The sequence below is a fragment of the Mirounga leonina genome, unplaced genomic scaffold (genome assembly GCF_011800145.1).
Source record: "Mirounga leonina isolate KUSES-001 unplaced genomic scaffold, KU_Mleo_1.0 Mir_224, whole genome shotgun sequence".
Classification (NCBI taxonomy): domain Eukaryota; kingdom Metazoa; phylum Chordata; class Mammalia; order Carnivora; family Phocidae; genus Mirounga; species Mirounga leonina.
This window is the reverse complement of record NW_023270615.1, coordinates 17,220,572-17,241,584: the sequence shown is the minus strand read 5'-3', so window position 1 is coordinate 17,241,584 and position 21,013 is coordinate 17,220,572. Positions and strand designations below refer to the sequence as shown.

Below are 21,013 nucleotides of genomic sequence, written 5' to 3'. Positions count from 1 at the left end.
TCACATAATAATTAAAGATTAATCCACTAAGAAGACATAGCAATCCTAAGTGTGCACTCACCAAACAATATAGCCTCCAAATATATGATGCCAAAACAACAGAGTTGAAAATCTTAAATTATCCTAGGGGACTTCAGTGTCCCCCCGCTCAGCAACTGATAGAACTGCCAAAGAAAAATCAGCAAGGATATAGAAAAATAGTAAGACCAACAGGATGTAACTGACATACATGGAATGCTACATCCAACAGCCGCAGAATACACATCTTTCTTTTTTTTCCTTTGCCATGGAACATTCACCAAGACCACATTCTGGGTCATAAAACAAGCTTCAGCAAATGTAGAAGAATTATGATCATACAGAATATGTCCTCTGAACATAATCGAATTAAACTAGAAATCAATACCAGAAAGAAAACAGGAGAATCTCAGAATGCGTGGAAATTAAACAACACACTTCTACATAAACCATCGGTCAAAGAAGAGGCTCAAAGGATATTAAAACTAAATGAAAGTAAAAATAAAACATTTCATAATACGTGGGCTGGAGCTTTAGAGAAGAAAGTTTATTATAGTAAATGCTTATGTTAGAAAAGAGGAAAGGTTTTAAATCAATGGTCAAGTTTCCTAATTTAGGAAACTAGATAAAGAAGAACAAAATAAAGTCAAAGCAAGCACAAGGAAATAATAGAAAAAGAAAAGAAATCAATAGAAAAGAATAGAAATCAATAATTGAAAATAGGAAAACAATAGAAAAAGTCGATGAGACCAAAAAAAAAAATAGGTTCTTTGAAAAGATTGATGAAATTGACAAACCTCAAGCAAAACTGACAAGGAAGAACACAAATGAGAAACAACAGAAGTGGAATGGAGAAATTCACTATAGATCCTTATCTCGGGGTCTGTCTGGGATATTATAACAAAAATACCATAGACTGGGTGGCTTATAAGCAGCAAACACTTATTTCTCACAGTTCTGGAGGCTGGGAAGTCCAAACCAAGGTGACAGCAGATTCAATGTCGGAGTGCTGCCTTCTTACTGTGCCCTCACAAGGCAGAAGGGGCAAGGGGGTAATCTGGGGTGTCTTTAAGGGCACCATTCCCATGCATGAGGGCTCCACCCTCATGACCTAATCACCTCCCAAAGGCCCCACCTCCTAACGCCATCACATTGTGGGAGAGGATTTCAACATATGAATTTCGGGGGGGGGGGATACAGATATTCAGTTCCTTATAATCCTGCTGATTTTAGAAGGGCAAGGGAATGCTACTAACAACCCATATGTTAAAATTGACAACTTACATGAAATGGACCAATTCCCTGAATAGTACAAAGTACCACAATTCATCCAATATGAAATAGGTAATTTAGTTTTATAACTATGAAGGAAATTGAATTTATAATTTAAAATGTCCTGAAAAAAGGAGTCTTCAGGCCCAGTTGGTTTAGCTGGAGAATTCTACTAAACATCGTACAAAGCAATCCTACACATTCTTTTCTAGAATACACAAGAGGAAACACTTTCCACCTCATTCTATGAGGCTAATAGTATCCTGATAACAACTGCAGACAAAGACAGCTCAGAAAAAAGAAAACCACAAACCAGGAATCCTCATGAACAGAGATGCAAAAATTCTCGACAAGTATTAGCAGACAGAATTTATCAATATATAGGTATTATACACCATAACCAAGTGGGATTTATTCTAGATATGCAAGCCTGGTTCAACTTTTTTTTTTTTTAAAGATTTTATTTATTTATTTATTTGAGAGAAAGAGAGAGAGAGAGAAACAGCATGAGAGGGGAGAGGGTCAGAGGGAGAAGCAGGCTCCCCGCTGAGCTGGGAGCCCGATGCGGGACTCGAGCCGAAGGCAGTCGCTTAACCAACTGAGCCACCCAGGCGCCCCTGGTTCAACATTTTAAAAAGTAATCAGTATATAATCCACCATATTAACATGCTAGAGAAGAAAAATCATATGACCATATCAACTGATGTGGAAAATCTTTAGACAAAATTTACTAGCCAGTTATGATAAAAACTCCTAGGAAACTAGGAATAGAGAGAAACTGCCTCAACTTGATAAAGAATGTGAACAAAACCCCTACTAACATTGTACTTAATGGTGAAAGACTGATACTTAGCCCTAAAATTGGGAACAAAGGAAGGGTGCTCAATCTCACCACTGCTCTTCAGCATAATGCTCAAAATTCTAGGCAGAACAATAAAGAAAAAGAAATAAAATGCATACATATTACAAAGAAAGAAAACTGTCCTAGTTGTGGATGACATGATGCTCTACATAGAAAATCCTAAGAAACCTCCCCTTCAAAAAAAAGAGAGAAAACCAACTAGAGCTAATAAGTAGGTTCAACAAGTTTGCATGATACAAGAACACAAAAATCAACCATATTTCTATATACTAATAACAAACATGTGGAAACCAAACCCAAAAATGCAACAAAATTTATAATCAATCCAAAGAAAATGAATACTTGAATAAATGAATATACATTTAACAAAATATGCAAAGGTTATACACGCTGAAAATTCCAAAAAACTGATTAAATAAATCAAACAACATAGATAAAAGGAAAGGCATACTGTATTTACAAAATGGAGGACTCAAATAGTAAAAAATGCCAGTTATCTCTAAATCAATATATAAATATGACAGGATTTACACCAAAATCCCAGCAGTTGTTTTTTTTTTTTTAATTTTTTATTCTTATGTTAATCCCCATACATTACATCATTAGTTTTAGATGAAGTGTTCCATGATTCATTGTTTGTGCATAACACCCAGTGCTCCATGCAGAATGTGCCATCCTCAATACCCACCACCAGGCTAACCCATCCCCCCACCCCCCTCCCCTCTAGAACCCTGTTTGTTTTTCAGAGTCCATCGTCTCCCATGGTTCGTCCACCCCTCCGATTTCCCCCGCTTCATTCTTCCCCTCCCGCTACCTTCTTCTTCTTCTTCTTCTTTTTTTTTTTTTCTCAACATATATTGCATTATTTGTTTCAGAGGTACAGATCTGAGATTCAACAGTCTTGCACAATTCACAGCGCTTACCAGAGCACAGACCCTCCCCAGTGTCTATCACCCAGTCAGCCCATCCCTCCCACCCCACCCCCCACTCCAGCAACCCTCAGTTTGATTCCTGCGATTAAGAATTCCTCATATCAGTGAGATCATATGATACATGTCTTTCTCTTTTTGACTTATTTCACTCAACATAATACCCTCCAGTTCCATCCACGTCGTTGCAAATGGCAAGATCTCATTCCTTTTGATGGCTGCATAATATTCCATGGTATATATATACCACATCTTCTTTATCCATTCATCTGTCGATGGGCATCTTGGCTCTTTCCACAGTTTGGCTATTGTGGACATTGCTGCTATAAACATCGGGGTGCACGTACCCCTTCGGATCCCTACTTTTGTATCTTTGGGGTAAATACCCAGTAGTGCAATTGCTGGATCATAGGGTAGCTCTATTTTCAACTTTTTGAGGAAGCTCCATACAGTTTTCCAGAGTGCCAGCAGTTGTTTTTAAGACATAGAGAACCTTATTCTAAAATTCATATGGAAAGGAAAAGGTCCTAGAATAACCCAAATGATCTTGAAAAAAGAAGAGCAAAATGTTAGGAATCACTCTTTCCCAATGTTAAGATTTACCATATAGCTACAGGAATCAGGATAGTGTGGTACTGCTAAAAGGATAAACATACAGATCAGTGGAACAGAACTGAGAACCCAGAAATAGATCTACAGGAATGTGCTCAATTAATTTTTGACAAAAAAACAAAAGCAATTTAATGGAGGAAAGACAACCTTTTTCAGCCTATGGTGCTGGGACATCCATAGGCAAAAACTGAGCCGCAGTCTGTATTTCACATGTTACACAAAAATTAACTCAAAATGGATCACTGACCTAAATGTAAATCTGCAAAACTTCTAGAAAAAAAAAAGAAGAGGAAATCTTTAAGATCTGGGGCTAGACAAATAGATCTTACATTTGAAACCATAAGCATGATCTGTAAAAAAACAAAATAATAATGTTTGACCTCATCAAAATTTAAAACTTTTCCTTTGTAAAAATCCCTAATGAGAGCATGAAAAGACAAGCTACAGACTGGGTGAAAATATTTGCAAACCACATATCCAACAAAGAACTGGTATATAGAATGTATATAGAATTCTCAAAACTCAACAGTAAAAAAGAATCCAATTAGAAATTAGTAAAATACATAAACAGACATTTCCCTTAAAAAGGTAATAAAATTGCTAAATAAGCACATGAGAAAATGTTCAACATCCTTGTAAAGCATAGTACAGCCATTCTGGAAAAAAGTTTAGCAGTTTCTTAGAGCACTAAACATGCAATTACCATATAACCATCAGTTGCACTCCTGTGCGTTTATCCTAGAGAAATGGTAACTTAGTATCACGCACAAAAATGTTTACATGATTATTTTTAACATCTTTATTCACTTTAGCTAGAAACTGTAAACCCATGTGTCTTTCAATGGGTACATGGTTAAATAACTTTGGTCTATCCAAACCACGAGATAATATTCAGAAATAAAAAGGAATGAACTATTGATATGCATGGCTTGGATAAATCTCCAGGGAATTATGCTAAGTTTAAAAAGCCAAATTGTGCAGCCACTCTGGAAAACTGTTTCCTCACAAAGTTGAAGATAGAACTACCCTACAGCTTAGCAATTGCCTTTCTAGATATTTACCCAAAGGATACAAATATAGTGATTCAAAGGGGCACCTGCACCCCGATATTTATAGCAGCAATGTCCACAATAGCCAAACTGTGGAAAGAGCCAAGATGTCCATGGATGAATGGATAAAGAAGAGGTGGTATATATATACAATGGAATATTATGCAGCCATCAAAAGGAATGAGATCTTGCCATCTGCAACGACGTGGATGGAACCGGAGGGTATTATGCTAAGTGAAATAAGTCAGTCAGAGAAAGACAATTATCATATGATCTCACTGATATGTGGAATTTGAGAAACAAAACAGATAAACATACGGGAAGGGAAGGAAAAATTTAAAAAGATGAAAACAGAAAGGGAGGCAAATCCTAAGAGACTCTTAACTCTAGGAAACGAACTGAGGGTTGCTGGAGGGGAGGGGGCTGGGGAGATGGGGTAACTGGATGATGGGCATTAAGGACGGCACATGATGTGATGAGCCCTGGGTGTTATATGCAACTGATGAATCACTAAACTCTGCCTCTGAAACTAATAAGACAGTATATGTTAACTAAATCAAATTTAAATTAAAAATTAAAAAAAGAAATCTTGTGCACTGTTGGTGGGAATGCAAGCTGGCACAGCCACTGTGGAAAACAGTATGGAGATTCCTCGGAAAATTAAAAATAGAACTACCATATGATGCAGACATTCCAGTTCTGAGAATATCTCTGAAGGAAATGAAATCACCATGCCAAAGACATATCTGCACCCCCATGTCATAGCATCACTATTTACAGGAGCCAAGATATGGACACAACCTAAGTGTCTTTGATGGAATAATGGATCAAGAACACACACACACACTATTCAGAAAAAAAAGCCAATCCCCAAAGGTTATATACTACATGATTTCATTTAAATAATATTCTTTTTTTTTAAAGATTTTATTTATTTATTTGAGAGAGAGAATGAGATAGAGAGAGAGAGCATGAGCGGGGAGGGTCAGAGGGAGAAGCAGACTCCCCGCTGACAACAGGGAGCCCGATGTGGGACTCGATCCCAGGACTCCAGGATCATGACCTGAGCCGAAGGCAGTCGCTTAACCAACTGAGCCACCCAGGCGCCCCTCATTTAAATAATATTCTTGAAATAAGGTTAGGGAGATGGAGAACAAATTCGTGGTTGTTGGGGGTGAGGGATGGGGGAGCAGAAGGGAGGTGGTTGTGGTTATAAAAGAGCAACACAAATGCATCCTTGTGGTGATAAAATTGTTCTGTGCTTTCAGTGTGGTGATGGTTACACAAACCTACACATGTGATAAAATGGCATCAGACTAAATACACACAGATGTGCACACTCACACGAACAAGTAAATACAAGTAAAACTGGAGAAATCTCAGTAAGATCGGTGGGTCATATCAGTGTCAATATCCTGGGTATGGTATCGTACTCTAGTTTTCCAAGATGTCACCATTGGAGAAAACTGGGTAAAGGGTAGAAAGAATCTCTGTTGTATCTCTTACAATTGCATGTGTATCTACAATTATCTTGAAACAAAGAAATTAATTTTAAAAACCAACTGTTTTTCATTTTATGACCAATGAATGATTGGAAATTATACTGAATAATAATTATATTTACAATGACATCAAAATGTGAAATAAAAATAGATCTAACAAAAGTGTGCAAGGTCTGTACACTGAAAGCTACAAAACATTGCTGAGGAAGGTTTTTTAAAAATCTAAAAAGCTGGTCGGAAGATTCAATATTACCAGGGTGTCAATTTTTCCCAAATTGATGTACAGATTCAATGGAATCCTTATCAAAATCCCAGAAGGCTCTTTTGTAGGAATGGCTATACCGATCCTGAAGTTTGTGTAGAAATAGAAAGGTTTAGCATAGCCCAAACAATTTTGAAAAAGAAGGAATTGGATGACTTTCACTATCTGCTTTTAAGACTTACTATAGTAATCAAGGCAGTGGGGGATTGTCATAAAGGAGAGACACAGAAATGTGCGGAATAGAACAGAGACTCCAGAAATAGACCCCTGGGGTCTGTGTGTGTGGTTATTTCTTCAACATTACCAAGGCAGTTTAATTGGAAAATAATAACTTTTCCAGAAAATGCTGTTAAAACAAGTGGATATTCACAACAAATAAATGAACCTCAACACTTACGTCATACATAAAAATTAACTCAAAATGGATCACAGACCTAAATTTAATAGTTAAAACTACAGAACTAGAAGGAAATCTTCATGATCTTGGGATTGACAATGATCTTTAAAAATAGGATAGCGAGAAGCCTGGGTGGCTCAGTCTGCCTTCGGCTCAGGCCATGATCCCAGGGTCCTGAGATTGAGTCCCACATCAAGCTCCCTGCTCAGCGGGGAGTCTGCTTCTCCCTCTCCCTGTCTGCCACTCCCCCTGCCGTGCTCTCTCTCTGACAAATAAATAAATAAAACCTTTGAAAAATAGGGTAGCAAAAGAATGACCCATAAAATTAAAAAATTGAAAAATTGGACTCCAAAATTAAAAACGATTGCTTTTCAAAAGACAGTGTTAAGTAAATGAAAGCAAGCCATAGCCTGGGAGAAAATATTTACAACACATAACTCTGACAAAAGACTTGCACACAAAATATATAAAGAGCATTTCAATTCTAAATAGGAAGACAAACAAAAAGTGAGCAAATGATATAGTTAAGCACACACTTATATGACCTATAAATTGCATTCCTAGGTATTTTCCTAAGAGACACGTCATCAAAAAAGACAGGCAAATAGCAAATAAAAAAATGAAAGATACTCAATATCAGTAGTTATTAGGAAAAGTCAGTTAAAAATATGAGAGATACCACTACACAACCACTGAAATGGCTAAAAATTTTAAAAGACTGGCAATACAGAGTACTAGAGAAGGTACGGATCCAGTGCAATCCACTCTCATACCTAACAGCATAGGATGGTACAACAACTTTGGAAAATAGTTTGGCAGTTCCTTATAAAGTTAACCATACACATATATATGGTCTAGTAATTGTATTCCTGGGTGTTTTCCTCAGATAAATGGAAATACGAGTTTAGACAAAGACTTAAATGCAAATGTTCATATCAACTTTTTTATAATCGTCCAAAACTAGATACAACCCAAGTGTCCATCAACCAATGAACGGTAAGCACATGGTGGAATACCCATGTGCTGGGAGAGAACAGGTATGCTTCCCCACGGCAGCATGAATGACTCTCAGAATAATTACTTGGTGTGAAAGATGTCAGACGCAAGAGAGCACATACTGCCCGAGTCTGTTGATACGGAATTCTAGAGCAAAATTGTAGCACTGGAAAGCAGATCAGAGGTTGTGATAGGGGGCCGGAGGATGGGAGAGGAGACTGGCAGTAAAGGGTTGTGCTGGTAATATGCTACATCGTAATTGTGGCCATGGGTCACACCATTGTGTACGATTGTCAAAAATCATTAAATAGGGATGCCTGGGTGGCTCAGTCGGTTAAGCGTCTGCCTTCGGCTCAGGTCATGATCCCAGAGTCCTGGGATCGAGTCCCGCATAGGGCTCCCTGCTCCGCGGGGAGCCTGCTTCTCCCTCTGCCTCTGTCTCTCCCTCTGTCTCTCATGAATGAATAAATAAAATCTTTATAAAAAAATCATTAAATAGTACGCTTTAAGTTGATTAATAATCAGTATCAGTAAACCTGATATAATTAGTGATCTCTAATTAAAGGCAGTAGAGTGGGGCACCTGGGTGGCTCAGTCGTTAAGCGTCTGCCTTCGGCTCAGGTCATGATCTCGGGGTCCTGGGATGAAGTCCCGCATCAGGCTCCCTGCTCAGTGGGGAGTCTGCTTCTCCCTCTATCTGCTGCTTCCGCCTGCTTGAGCTCGAGTCTCTCTCTGACAAATCAATAAATAAAATCTTTAAAAAAGAAAAATAAAGGCAGTAGAGCCACCAAGGTGGTGAAGAATGGTGGGAGGTCCAAATGAAGAAGGAAATCCAGAATCAACAGACACCCATAGGGCCCGAGGCAGTGTGGAGATGCACGAGAGAGACAAGAAGTCTACAGTCCTTCTGACCCATATGGACAAATACACACACGGTCAGTCCAACATGGTGAGTGCCATGTCAAAGCATGGGGCATGCGTGCGCACCACACTACCACAATTAGCAGTAGGATTTTTCAATTTATGGCTTTTTAAAATATTTTATTTACTTATTTGAGGGCGGGGTAGGGGCAGAGGGAGAAGCAGACTCCCCACTGAGCAGGGAGCCCAGTGCAGGACTGGATCCCAGGACCTTGAGATCATGACCTGAGCCGAAGGCAGACGCTTAACCGACTGAGCCACCCAGGTGCCCCCTTTTCATTTTAGGTTTTTTAACAACTTTGTTGAAGTATAATTTACATTCCAAAGAAACACTTCCGTAAATTGGATGGTTTGTAGTATATTTATTCAGGTGTACAACCATCACCACAATCCATTTTTTGAAAAGTTCCATGACTCCAAAAGTTTTCCTTATTGCTTATTGCAAACCCCAGCCTTGGGCAACCACTGACCTCCTTTATAACTCAATATTTTGCCTTTTCTATAAATTTCATATAATGGGGGATCATATAATACAGAGTCTTTTGTTTCGGGCTTTTTTCATTTTAGCCTAATGTTTTTGAGGTTCACCCATATTGTACGTTCCAGCATTTTGTGCATTCTTCTCATTGGACACGATTCCACTGAATACCACATTATCCACTGACCAGTTAATGGACATTTGAATTTTTCCAGTTTGGGGCTATTTGAATAATGCTGCTCTGAAATTCTGGTATAAGTCTTTGTGTAGACATATGCTTTCATTTCGCTCATGTCAGTATCCAGGAGTGCAATGGCCGAGTGCACTGGGGAGTCTGTTTAACTTTTTAAAGAAGCTGACAGAATGGTTTGCAAAGCGGCTGCACCTTGTCACATTCCCACCATCACTGTATGAGGTCCCAGGCTCTCCAGTTCTTCAATCATAACCATTCTGGTCGATAGGTAGGGGCATCTCGCTATAGTTTTAATGGGCACTTAAAAGCGAGGCATTTTCCCCGTGCTTACGAGCATGTTATGTTTGGTGAACCATCTATTCAATTTTTGGGCCCATGCTTTTATTGGGTGGTTTCTCCCCTTCATTCTAGTTGTAAGAGTTCTTTTATGAACTCTGAGTACAAGTCTTTTATCAGTGCATGATTCACCACTATTTTCTTCCTATCCATGGCTTGTCTTTTCATTTTCTTCATCTATTCAAATCTTGGGCCCATGCTTTTATTGGGTTGTTTCTCCCCTTCATTCTAGTTGTAAGAGTTCTTTTATGAATTCTGAATACAAGTCCTTTATCAGTGCATGATTCACTACTATTTTCTTCCTATCCATGGCTTGTCTTTTCATTTCTTCTTATAGGGTCTCTATAAAAGCAAACTTTTTAAATTTTGATGAATTCTGATGACTTTTTTCCCTCTTTTGAATTCTGCTATTGATGTCATATCTAATAAAATGTTTGCCTAACCTGAGATCACAAAGATTTTCTTCTATGCTTTTCTGTATAAGTGTTATAGTTTTAGCTCTTTACATTCAGTTAATTTTTGTGTGTGGTGTGAGGTCAGGGTCTAATTTAAATATTTTGCATATGAACATTTCATCGTTTTAGCAACATTTGTAGAAAAGATGATTCTGGGGCACTTGGGTGGCTCAGTTGGTTAAGCGTCTGCCTTCAGCTCAAGTCATGATCTCAGGTCCTGGGATCCAGTCCCACATCAGGTTCCCTGTTCAGCGGGGAGTCTGCTTCTCCCTCTGCCCCTCCCCCTGCTTGTGCTCTCACTCTCTCTCTCTCTCTCTCAAATAAATAAATAAAATCTTTAAAAAAAAAGAAGACATCCTTTCTCTCACTAAATTCCCATGTCACTTGTGTTGGAAGTCAATAGACCACATGTTATGTGGATCTGTTTCTGGACACTGTCTCGTTCCATTGATCTATAATATGTTTACTGTTACGCCAATACCACACTATCTGGATCACTGTAGCTTTAAGTAAGTTTTGAAATCAAGTAATGGAAGTCCTCCAACTTTGTTCTTTTTGAATATTGTTTTGGCTATTCAAGAGTCTTTGCATTTTCATATAAATTTCAGAATCAGAATGCCAATTTCCCTGTAAAAAAATAAGCCTGCTGGTATTTTGGTAGAGATCGCATTGAATCAATAGCTCAATTTGAGAAGAACAGAGTTCTTAACATGAGTCTTTCAATCCATGGAACCAATATATCTCTCCACTTATTTAGGACTTAATTTTCTCTCAGCAAAGTTCTATAGTTTTCAGTGTGCTTGTCTTGCACTTACTTTGTTAATTTTTTTTTTTAAGATTTTATTTATTTATTCATGAGAGACAGAGAGAGAGAGAGGCAGAGGGAGAAGCAGGCTCCCAAGGAGCAGGGAGCCCGATGCGGGACTCGATCCCAGGACCCTGAGATCATGACCTTAGCCGAAGGCAGACGCTTAACCATCTGAGCCACCCAGGTGCCCCTACTTTGTTAAATTTATTCCTGAATATTTTATTCTTGCTGATGCTATTGTGGCTAGACTTGATTTCTTAGCTTCATTTTTGGATTGTTCATGGCTAATACACAGAAATGCAACTGATTTTGTATATTGATTTTATATCCTGAAACCTTGGTAAACTCACTTATTAGTTTTAGACCTAGTAACATTTCTTAGGACTTTCTTAGAAACTGTAATGTTTTCTGTCAATAAAGATGGTTTTACTTCTTTCTACCCAATATGTGTACTCTTAATATTTTTCTCACCTTATTACAGGGGTTAGGTGTTGAACTCATTCATAATTTAATCTCTCATAACTGTCTCTTGTTAACTGTAGGATTTTTATAGACACCCTTTATGAGTTACTGGGAATCACCTTTGGTTTCTAGCTATTTGAAAATTTTTACCGTGAATGAATTTTTTATTTTGTTAAATGTTTTGTGCCTACTGAAATGATCATATGGTTATTTACCCTTTATCTCTTAATGTGGTCGTTTACATTAATTGATTTTCAGATGCTAAACCAACCTTGTATTCTTACAAGCTTATACACCACTTTGCCAGTTGAATTTCCTTACTTGATATAGGTCAACTTAAATTGTCTCTTTCCTCGTGAACCAGTTTTGACTATGTCTTTTTAGGGATTTGTCCATTTCTTTCTGGTCATTGGGTTTGTTTGCATACAAGTGTTTATTGTATAGTTCCATAGTCTTTTAAATTTCTTTAGAGTCTGTAGGGATGTTTCCTTTACTACTCTTGATTTTGGAATTGATATCTTCTCTCTTTTCTTCTTATTCAGTCTACCTGATGGTTTATGATTTTGCTGATCTTTTCAAGCATAAATTTGTTTTATTGATTTTCTGTATTGACCTTTTATTGTTTTTGTTGATATTTGACCTGATCTATATTATTTCCTTTTTTCTGATTACTAACACTTGATTTATTCTTCTTTTTCTGGCTTCTTGATGAAGAAGCTTAAATTATTATTTTTAGAAACTTTCTTCTTTTCAGATGTAAGAGCTTTACCTATAAGTTTCTCTGTAAACACTGCTTCACTATATCCTATAAATTTCCACATGTTGTGCTCTCTTTTTCATTCAGTTCAAGATATTTTTAATTTTGTCTGTGATTTCTTCTTTGATCCATCAATCATTCAGAAGATACAGTGTAACTTTCAAATATTAAGTACTTTTCCACATTTATTTTTATTGCCGATTGCTAATTTAATTCTATTTTGGCCATATAACATACTTTATGTAATTTAATCCTTTTAAACTCAGTGATAGTTGTGTGGTATGCTAAAAACTGGCCCCCCCTAAAGATACTCATGCCCTAATCCCTGGAACCTATAAACGTTACCTTATATGGAGATAGAGTCTCGGTAGATGTGATTCAGTTAAGGATCTGAGGTTCTCCTGGATAGTGCAATCACAGGGGTCCTTATGAAATGATGGCAGAGGGAGATTCCACACACAGAAGAAGAGGGGATGATGGTTGCAGACACAGAGACCCCAGGAGTGCAGCCCCCAGCCGAGGCACCCGGCAGCCAGCAGAAGCTGGAAGTCGTAAGGGATGGATTCTTCCCTCGAGCCTCTGGAGGAAATGTGACCTGCCAACATTTTCACTTCAGCCCAAAGTACTGACTTCAGAATTCGGGTCCCCAGATCTCCCCTTCAGCAATCCTCAGTTTGTTTCCTAGAGTTAAGAGTCTCTTATGGTTTGTCTCCCTTTCTGTTTTCCTCTTATTTTATTTTTCCTTCCCTTCCCCTATGATCCTCTGATTTGTTTCTTAAATTCCACATATGAGAGAAATCATATGGTATTTGTCTTTCTCTGACTGACTTACTTTGCTCAGCATAACATCCTCTAGTTCCAACCATATCGTTGCAAATGGCAAGACTTCATTCTTTTTGATGGCTGAGTAATATTCCATTGTATATATGTACACCCCATCTTCTTTAAAGACCCTTCCTGGAGGCCCCACTCACCGGGATGCTCTGCTCTTATTGCCTGGGGCCTGGCGACACCGCACTGAGCGCACTGGGGGCTGGGAAGTGCAGTCTTTCCTCAAGACGCTCATGTTTCTGACCAAAAGTTGGGAGTCTATAGCCAAAGGAGAAATGGACAGAGATTGGTGGACTTCTCTCGGTCTGTCGCACTCAGGATGATAGAAATTTTTAAAACTTAACTAAGCACCTAAGAAGCATGGCTCTCCATTTGAGTGTGCATGCTGGGCCGCCGCAGGTGAGCTGCAGTAACATGGTGCACCTGTCTGGTGCCTAGTGAACAGTGGTGGAAAGACTGAATGAACCCGAATAAGCCATCAGCCTGAGAGACGGCTGGTTCCCCGTGTTTACTACTAGCACCCATCACTGTCCTGTACTGAGTTCATCAGCAAGTAGAAAAGACTGACTTGCCTCTGACATTCTATGGGAGCTTCTGAGATGCTGCCATGTTACATTTGGTTGCAACCCTCCAGGCCCACTGATCAGTGCCAAGTGGAAAAACTGGAGAGACCGGATCGAGAAACCGTGAGAAGTCTTTGTTTGGCTCACGTTTACCTACAAAGCCTCCCCCGAAGCAGAAACTGTGATAAAAGTAAGCACAAGCTTACCAGCCATTGTTATTTGAACTCGAACCAGAAGCCATAGTTCAAGGTCTGGCATTTTTCAAAGAGGTCGAAGCAGCTCTGTTTAAAAGAGCTGCCTGCTGTGGGATAAATAATTTTTTTTTTTTATTACAGAGTCTCAGCAGTGAGCCTGAGAGCGAACTTCTCCATGAGCAGGGCACTCCAAAACCTGGAGAGGCGGGAATATTCTGTCTGTCAGAGCACACAAAATACTGCTGAGAGAAAGGGATGGTCCTCGAGCCACCGTAAAGATGTGAGGGTGCAGTGGGTTACCTTCGGTGCTCTTAAAATCCTTCTCTTTGAAGGGGAGGGGAGAGATGAAGGTAAGAGGAGAGAGACTGGACAGGGAAGGTATTTTGTCTAACCCACAGAGGCCTGACTTAGAATTCACATGTGCCGGGCGCCTGGGTGGCTCAGTTGGTTGAGCAACTGCCTTCGGCTCAGGTCATGATCCTGGAGTCCCGGGATCGAGTCCCGCATCAGGCTCCCTGCTTGGCGGGGAGTCTGCTTCTCCCCCCACCCTTCCCCTCTCATGCTCTCTGTCTCCCATTCTCTCTCTCAGATAAATAAATAAAATCTTAAAAAAAAAAAAAAAAAGAATTCACATGTGCCTGCCTGTGCAACCTTTCTTTACACTTGCCATAGAGATCAAAGTAAAGACCCTTTATTTGTTTTGAAACTTGTCTATTAAACAGGGATAGTATTGGGAGCCCATAGTCTAGAGGTGGCAAGAAAGGCAGTAAGCAAGAAAGTGGGTAGACCCTTTCCGGTGGTACAGTTGTTGGAGGGTAGGAGGAAGAATAATTAGTGGGGTGGCCGTCTCTGGGGAAATGACCTTCCCTCAGAGACCTGATGGATGAGAATAAGTTGGCCATGCAGAGTGAGTTGAAGGGGTAGAGAGGGGACGGGGGGACTTCCAGGCAAAGGGATGAGCACCGCAGAGGGTCCTGGGGCCAAGGAGAGCCCTGCACGGTAGGTGGCTGGGGGCGGGGGGCCTCCATCCTGGCCCCAGGGAGTGGAGCCTATGGGCCAGTGTGAGACTGGAGTGGGGCTTGGGGCCCCCTTGAGGACAGACTTGCTGGCCACGGGCAGGAACCCGAGTTGCATGCTAGGTGTGAGGGCAGTGCTGGGGAGAGCAGGGCATTAACATCTATGCTGCAGACACTGCCCATGGCTACTGGCTGCAGAAGGAACTCCAAGAGGGTAAAGCCGTCGCGGTAGTTTGAGACCAGAGATGATGACGGCTTTGATGAGCAGCTGCAAGATGGAAAGATGTAGGAAGGACTGAAATGCATCCCGGGGGGAGGCCCAGAGGATTTGGCGGCGGAGATCAAAGTTTGTGGGGTAGAACCACCACTTCAGGCTCGATTTATTATCCTGTCTGATAGCTGGGAGCCCCTTTGTGAAACAGCATCGTAGAAGGAAGGAGAGAGATCCCACAGGCACGGTGTCCAAGGTAGGAGGGGATTGGCATTAGCGTTCGGAGCCATACCCCTCTCCTAGCCGGATGAGATAAAATGATCATTTAATAAGTATGATTTATCATGATTTGGTGACGCCTTATAGAAAACGACCAGAACTGTACTGTTGGCAGACAGGAGCCCAGGTGTTGTCTGACAACTGTGTGTGTGGGACCTTCAGGGCCCTCCAGAACATGGGGTCTCTGGCGGGCATCTCCCACCCGCATCCAGCGACGACATCGGCAGGTGCCAGAAAAGGCAGGAGGGAGGTGGACGGATCCATCTGGTCTGCTGATACGTTGCCCCTCAAGTGGCAAAAACAGAGTGTGCCCCGTGAATTCTGAAAAAATGAGAACAGTCACAAATATCTCCTGAACACCAACAACAAATAGTCTCCTTGGACTCGGGGACGTAAATATAAGCAGCTTATGGTGTCACGAAGGGCGAAGGCCAAGTCTTGAAGTGATAGGACTACCTTCCCTGCTGCACGTGAAAATTACACTCTTTACATATGAGTCACACCTACTTTGTACACAAAAGAAAGCTGACACCTATTCTAAACTGAATATTTGTGTCCCTCCAAAATTCACACGTTGAAACCTAACCTCCAAGGTGAAGGCCTTAGGAGGTAGGGCCCCTGAGAGGTGGTCACGAGGGATGAGCGCCCTCGGGAAAGGACCCCAGAGACCTCCCTCGCCCTTTCCACCATGGAAGGACACCGGGAGAAGGGAGCGGTCTATGAGCCCGGAAGCCAGACCTCACCACACCCCGAATCTGCTGGCACCTTGAGCTTGGGCTTCCCAGCCCCCAGCACTGGAAGAAACACATTTCTGCTGTTTATAAGCTACCCAGTCTGTGCTTATTTTGTTAGAGCCGCCTGAACAGACCAAGAACAATCAGGAAGAGCGAGGAAAAGCTAATTGTGTGGTTCCAGCTGAACGCAGAGGCTTAAGGAGAGGAAGAACCCCACAGGCTGGAGGGGTCTTGGTCACCTCCAAGGAGGAGGACGGTGTTGAAAGGGACACTGAGTTGGATGACATGTGTCTAACTCTGAAAGGAAGTGGATGATGGTCTTTTTTCAAAAAAAGGAAAAATGTTATTAAGCAGAAATGTGTGAAAATAAACACAAAGGAGGTTGCTTAGCCTATGATAGCCTTCAGCCAGAAACTTCACCTGGATCCTTCCCATTTAAGTCCCAATCTCCCCATAGAAGAGAGAATTCCAGACTCCTTTGTTCCTCTGGCAGGTTCTGTCAGGCGTGGACGGCAGGGCATGTGTCCTGAGGACTGGCCGCATCCAGTAAGAAAACTGTCATGGGCTGAGATGTGTCCCTCTAGATTCGTATGCTTGACTCCTGACCTCAGAATGTGACTGTCTTTGGAGAGAGGTTCTTTTTTTTTTCAGCTTTATTGAGATAGAACTGACATAACACATCACGTGAATTTAAGGTCTACAACGTGCAAATTTGATACATTTATATATTGCAATATGATTCCCACCATAGCGCTAACACCTCCATCATATCATATCATTACCATTTCTTTTTTGTGCTGAGAACATTTAAGGCCTGCTATCTTAACAGCTTGGAAGCTTATAATGCCGTATTGCTAACTATAACCACAATGCTGTGCATTCAATCCCCAGAACGCATTCACCTTCTAAGTGGGACTTTGTGCGCTTAGACCCGTCTCCCCATTTCCCCCACCCCCGACCCCTCGTACTCATCATTCTACCCATCTATTTCCACCAGTTTGGCTTTCTTAGGTTCTACACATGTTAGGAATGCCACGTGGTATTTGTCCTTCTCCGTCTGATATATTTCTGATGCCCGCGACGGTCCATTCCCATGTGTATTGTGACATCATTCACAGGAGCCAAGATATGGAAACAACCCAAGTGCCTGTCAATGGATGAATGGAGAAAGCAGATGTGCTATGCATATACAATGACCTGTTCGTCGGCCACAAAATGAAGGAAATCCTGCCATTTGTGACATCACTTTACAGAGGTAACTGAGTTCAGATGAGGCCTATGAGACCCTCACCCAATAGGACTGTGGTGTCCCTTATAGGAGGAAATTTGGATCCTTACAGAGGAGGATGGCATGAAGACACAGGGAGAACACGGTCGTCTACCAGCCAAGGGGAGAGGCCTGCAACACACGGTCCCTCCCTCCCTCAGGAGGACCCAGCCGGGCCGGCAGCCTGACCTCAGACGTCCAGCCTCCAGAGCTGGGAGACAAGACGTTCCTGTTGGTGAAGCCCCCCGGCCCATGGCACTTTGCCAGGGCAGGGCCAGCACATTAATAGAGCAAACAACACTTCAGAATCTTATTTTTCGAGACCATTCTGTACTCAGCGGGCAAGCCAACAGAATAATGGAGCGTTGCTCCTTCTTTTTTTTTTTTTTTTTTTTTTAAAGATTTTATTTATTTATTTGAGAGACAGAATGAGATAGAGCATGAGAGGGGGGAGGGTCAGAGGGAGAAGCAGACTCCCCGCTGAGCAGGGAGCCCGATGCGGGACTCGATCCCGGGACTCCAGGGTCATGACCTGAGCCGAAGGCAGTCCCTTAACCAACTGAGCCACCCAGGCGCCCGCGTTGCTCCTTCTTACTCTTCACGTTTACTCTTCACATTTATCAAAACTGTCCTCCAAGCATGGGTGAGCTGGATCTCCATGTCAGACCTCTGCAAATGTCCCTGGGAAGCACCCTGTGATGTCAGAAACCTGTGCCTGGACAAGCAGCTAGCTTGCATAGTAAAGAGACCCGGTCTGCCCTCCCACCTCATCCTCTCCCACCAGAGGAAAGAAGAGAGTGGGGGAGAGGAAGAGACCGGCAGCCAGATCAAGTGCTTCTCATTAAACGCTTGGAACGGCCTCATTCTGGGTTCGGCCCCTCAAACATCAGAGCTGTTTTCTCTACATGCAAGTTTCTAGGTGACCCACTGTCCTTCTTTCCTGGGGGTGCTTCTTAGCCAATTGCTAGGGCCCGACACCCAAGTGTTGAGCCCGGGGTTAACAAATAATCATGTTTCAGCAGTGTTTAAAAATACTGTAGTCCCAGAAAATGATTCTTAGCGGAAGCATTCTGTCCTTTCAAGTCTGAGGACTCTGGACCCCTTATCAGGGCTCTTCTGTGTCTTGATGGTAAAGGACATGAGATTCTAGCTCCCCGGGGACAGCATGGCCCCAGGAGAGACCCTTTCACCAAAGTTGTCAGAGTTCCTGCGAGCCACGCGGGAATGATGGTGTGAAACACACATATTCCTCTCACTGTGTTTATTCTCTTAAAGAAAAGACAGAGTGAGTTCTACTCCTCACTGCCACACAGAATTGAGCATTAAGCCTTTTCAAGGGGTGGTTTGGGGAAGTCCAAACTGGGATGAGCAGATTAAAGAGCTGCCCCTGGCAAACTGCCCCAGGCAGGAGGATGCTGTGCGTCTGCAGGCAGGAACGGGGCTCGAGCCAGCGTGGCAGCAACCACGTGAGGGGTGCACCCGACACCGTCCTTGGCAGTGTGGCTGGAAAAATCCACCACCGTCCTCCCCCCTGACGGGCCGCACAGGCTCCAGATCTTGGGGGCAAGTTCAAACACTTGCTTCCCACTGAGGACATGTCGGATCCCCACATTGCCCAAAATCGCCCACTGGGTAATTAATGGTGCTCACAAGGATCATTTATGAGTTCGTTGTTCATGGCCGTGCTCGATTGGCAAGAGCTCCCGGTCCGAGGAGCCAGGTATGGGTCTCCATGGCCCAGAGCTCGGCTGTTAGCGCGAGGCTGATTCAGACTTGCATCCTGGGAGGCTTCCTTTCCTAAACAAGGCTTCTCGTATAAAAGGGACCAGAGGGACGGGACCCCCATGAGCTGGAGAATTCTCTGGAATCGTGAGTCTGACACTAGGTTTCTTTCTGGCTTTCGTCCATCCAGATAAGCGAAGCTGGATTGGCTGCGCCGAGCAAGCAAGCTGGTGGGGGGAGACAGACAGTGAGGCGTGGGAGGTCCTGATCTTGCCCAGAGCCTGGGTGATCTGCTTAGGAGATGCTGGGAAATCAGGAGGCCTGTGTTCAAGACCTGTCTCTGGTTTTGAATCCTTCAGCACTGAATCTGCAATGTGTTCTTGGTGACATTGCTGAGACCCAAGTGCTGGGCCGGGCAGGTCCCCGTCCTGCAGTCTGACATCCTATCTGTGGTCTGTTCCTCAGCGGGGCCCCAGGATTGCTGCCCGACTGTCCCCTCCTCCCCGCCCGTCCCTGAGCTGCACAGCAGCCCCCCCAGAGACACACACAGGTGTCGTGAAGACGCACTGTCCTCTCTGGGAGGTTGAACGACTCTGACCTGGCACTTTGGGAGCTGTCCTCCTCAGTCTGGTCTGCTCCTCAGCTGTAACAGACTTTTTCATCCGGATATAGCCTCGTAAAAAAAAATCATGAATAACACGGTGTGGTGCACGTGTGCAGAAAACAAATGTGACTGACTTTATTTTCTGATTGATCTCATGATCAGTCAGTGATAACGGGGAACTCAAGTTCACCATTAAGCCTACCAATTACTGTTGGCTCTGTTTGACCCTCTCCTTTGGGCTTGGCCAGGCTTTTCCTGGAGCATGCTCAGTGTGCCCAGGGCACCTGGCTCTGAGAGAGGCCTGCGCTGCCAGGCCCCGTGGTGCTGGAAGGCTGCTGGCACAGGGACTCCCTGCCCCCCGATCTCTTGGTTCTGCTGCCGATGCTGCCCCAACAAGGCGCAGGGTCCCACCTGGAGGTCCCCATCTCAGCCCCGTGGGGGTGCGGGTCCCTCAGGTCTGCGTGCAATTGCCACAGGGCTCTGCTGGGCCGGCCACCCCTAAGCCCCCTCTACCCAGGAACCTCGGCCACAGCCCCTGTCCCCTGGCTTCCACAGAAGGGGCACCTGGCCAAACATCAAGCTTAATCTTTGCTTTCTGCCACTTTGGTTGTCTGTGGCTGCCCCTTGGAGGTGGAGGGGGCACCTTTGGGAGAAAGTTTCCTGCAAAGCCCCAAATAAAAGCAGGGACAAGCCTGCTCTGCCTTCTGCTCCCCCTCACTGCAGGCTGGGGTCTGCATCTGCTCACAGAGGGCTGAAAAAATCCTCACCTTGGCCTTGTCCCTCCCTGCAAACCTCTCACTCTCCACCCCACCTCCCCTGCCCAGCCTAGGCAGGAGAGCCCTCCTCCGCCCACTACTGGGGGCATCCTGTGCAGAGTCTTAGGTCCCTCTCGGCAGGCGGGGAGGCCACTCAGATTACACCTCCCTCCCACCCCCTCACACACCCCTCTCTGTGCTCTCAAGTTTGGGAGTCCCCAACCCCCCTTTTCCCACAAAGCTTGGTTTGCAAGACCATTTTGTCACTGAGCATTTCAAAAGTTTATTTTGTAAGTCAAAGCTACAGGATGCCTCTTTCTCTTTTCTCTCCAGGCAGAAATGTCTAAAGATCCCTGGGTAACGGAAGGCTCTGGGTGACGAGGGACAAAGTCACACCGAAACAGGTAAAGAGCATACGCGCCTTAACATTTCTTCAAAAATATGTTTTCCTGTAATTTTAAAAAAGGATGCGGTTCTTCAGGAGGTTCAAAAGCCTGGCAAAAAGAAGAGCCAGAAGTTTTGTAGGTA

General features: G+C 43.1%; 1 long non-coding RNA gene across 1 annotated transcript in view; it reads left to right on the top strand.

The window, feature by feature from the left end:
- The window catches only part of LOC118026367, a 49,374-nt gene that overhangs the window by 14,049 nt on the left and 14,312 nt on the right, over positions 1 to 21,013 (top strand). The window contains exon 2 of the long non-coding RNA XR_004683545.1: positions 20,819 to 20,889. This is a non-coding gene — a long non-coding RNA (uncharacterized LOC118026367). The remainder of the gene's footprint in view (positions 1 to 20,818; positions 20,890 to 21,013) is intronic.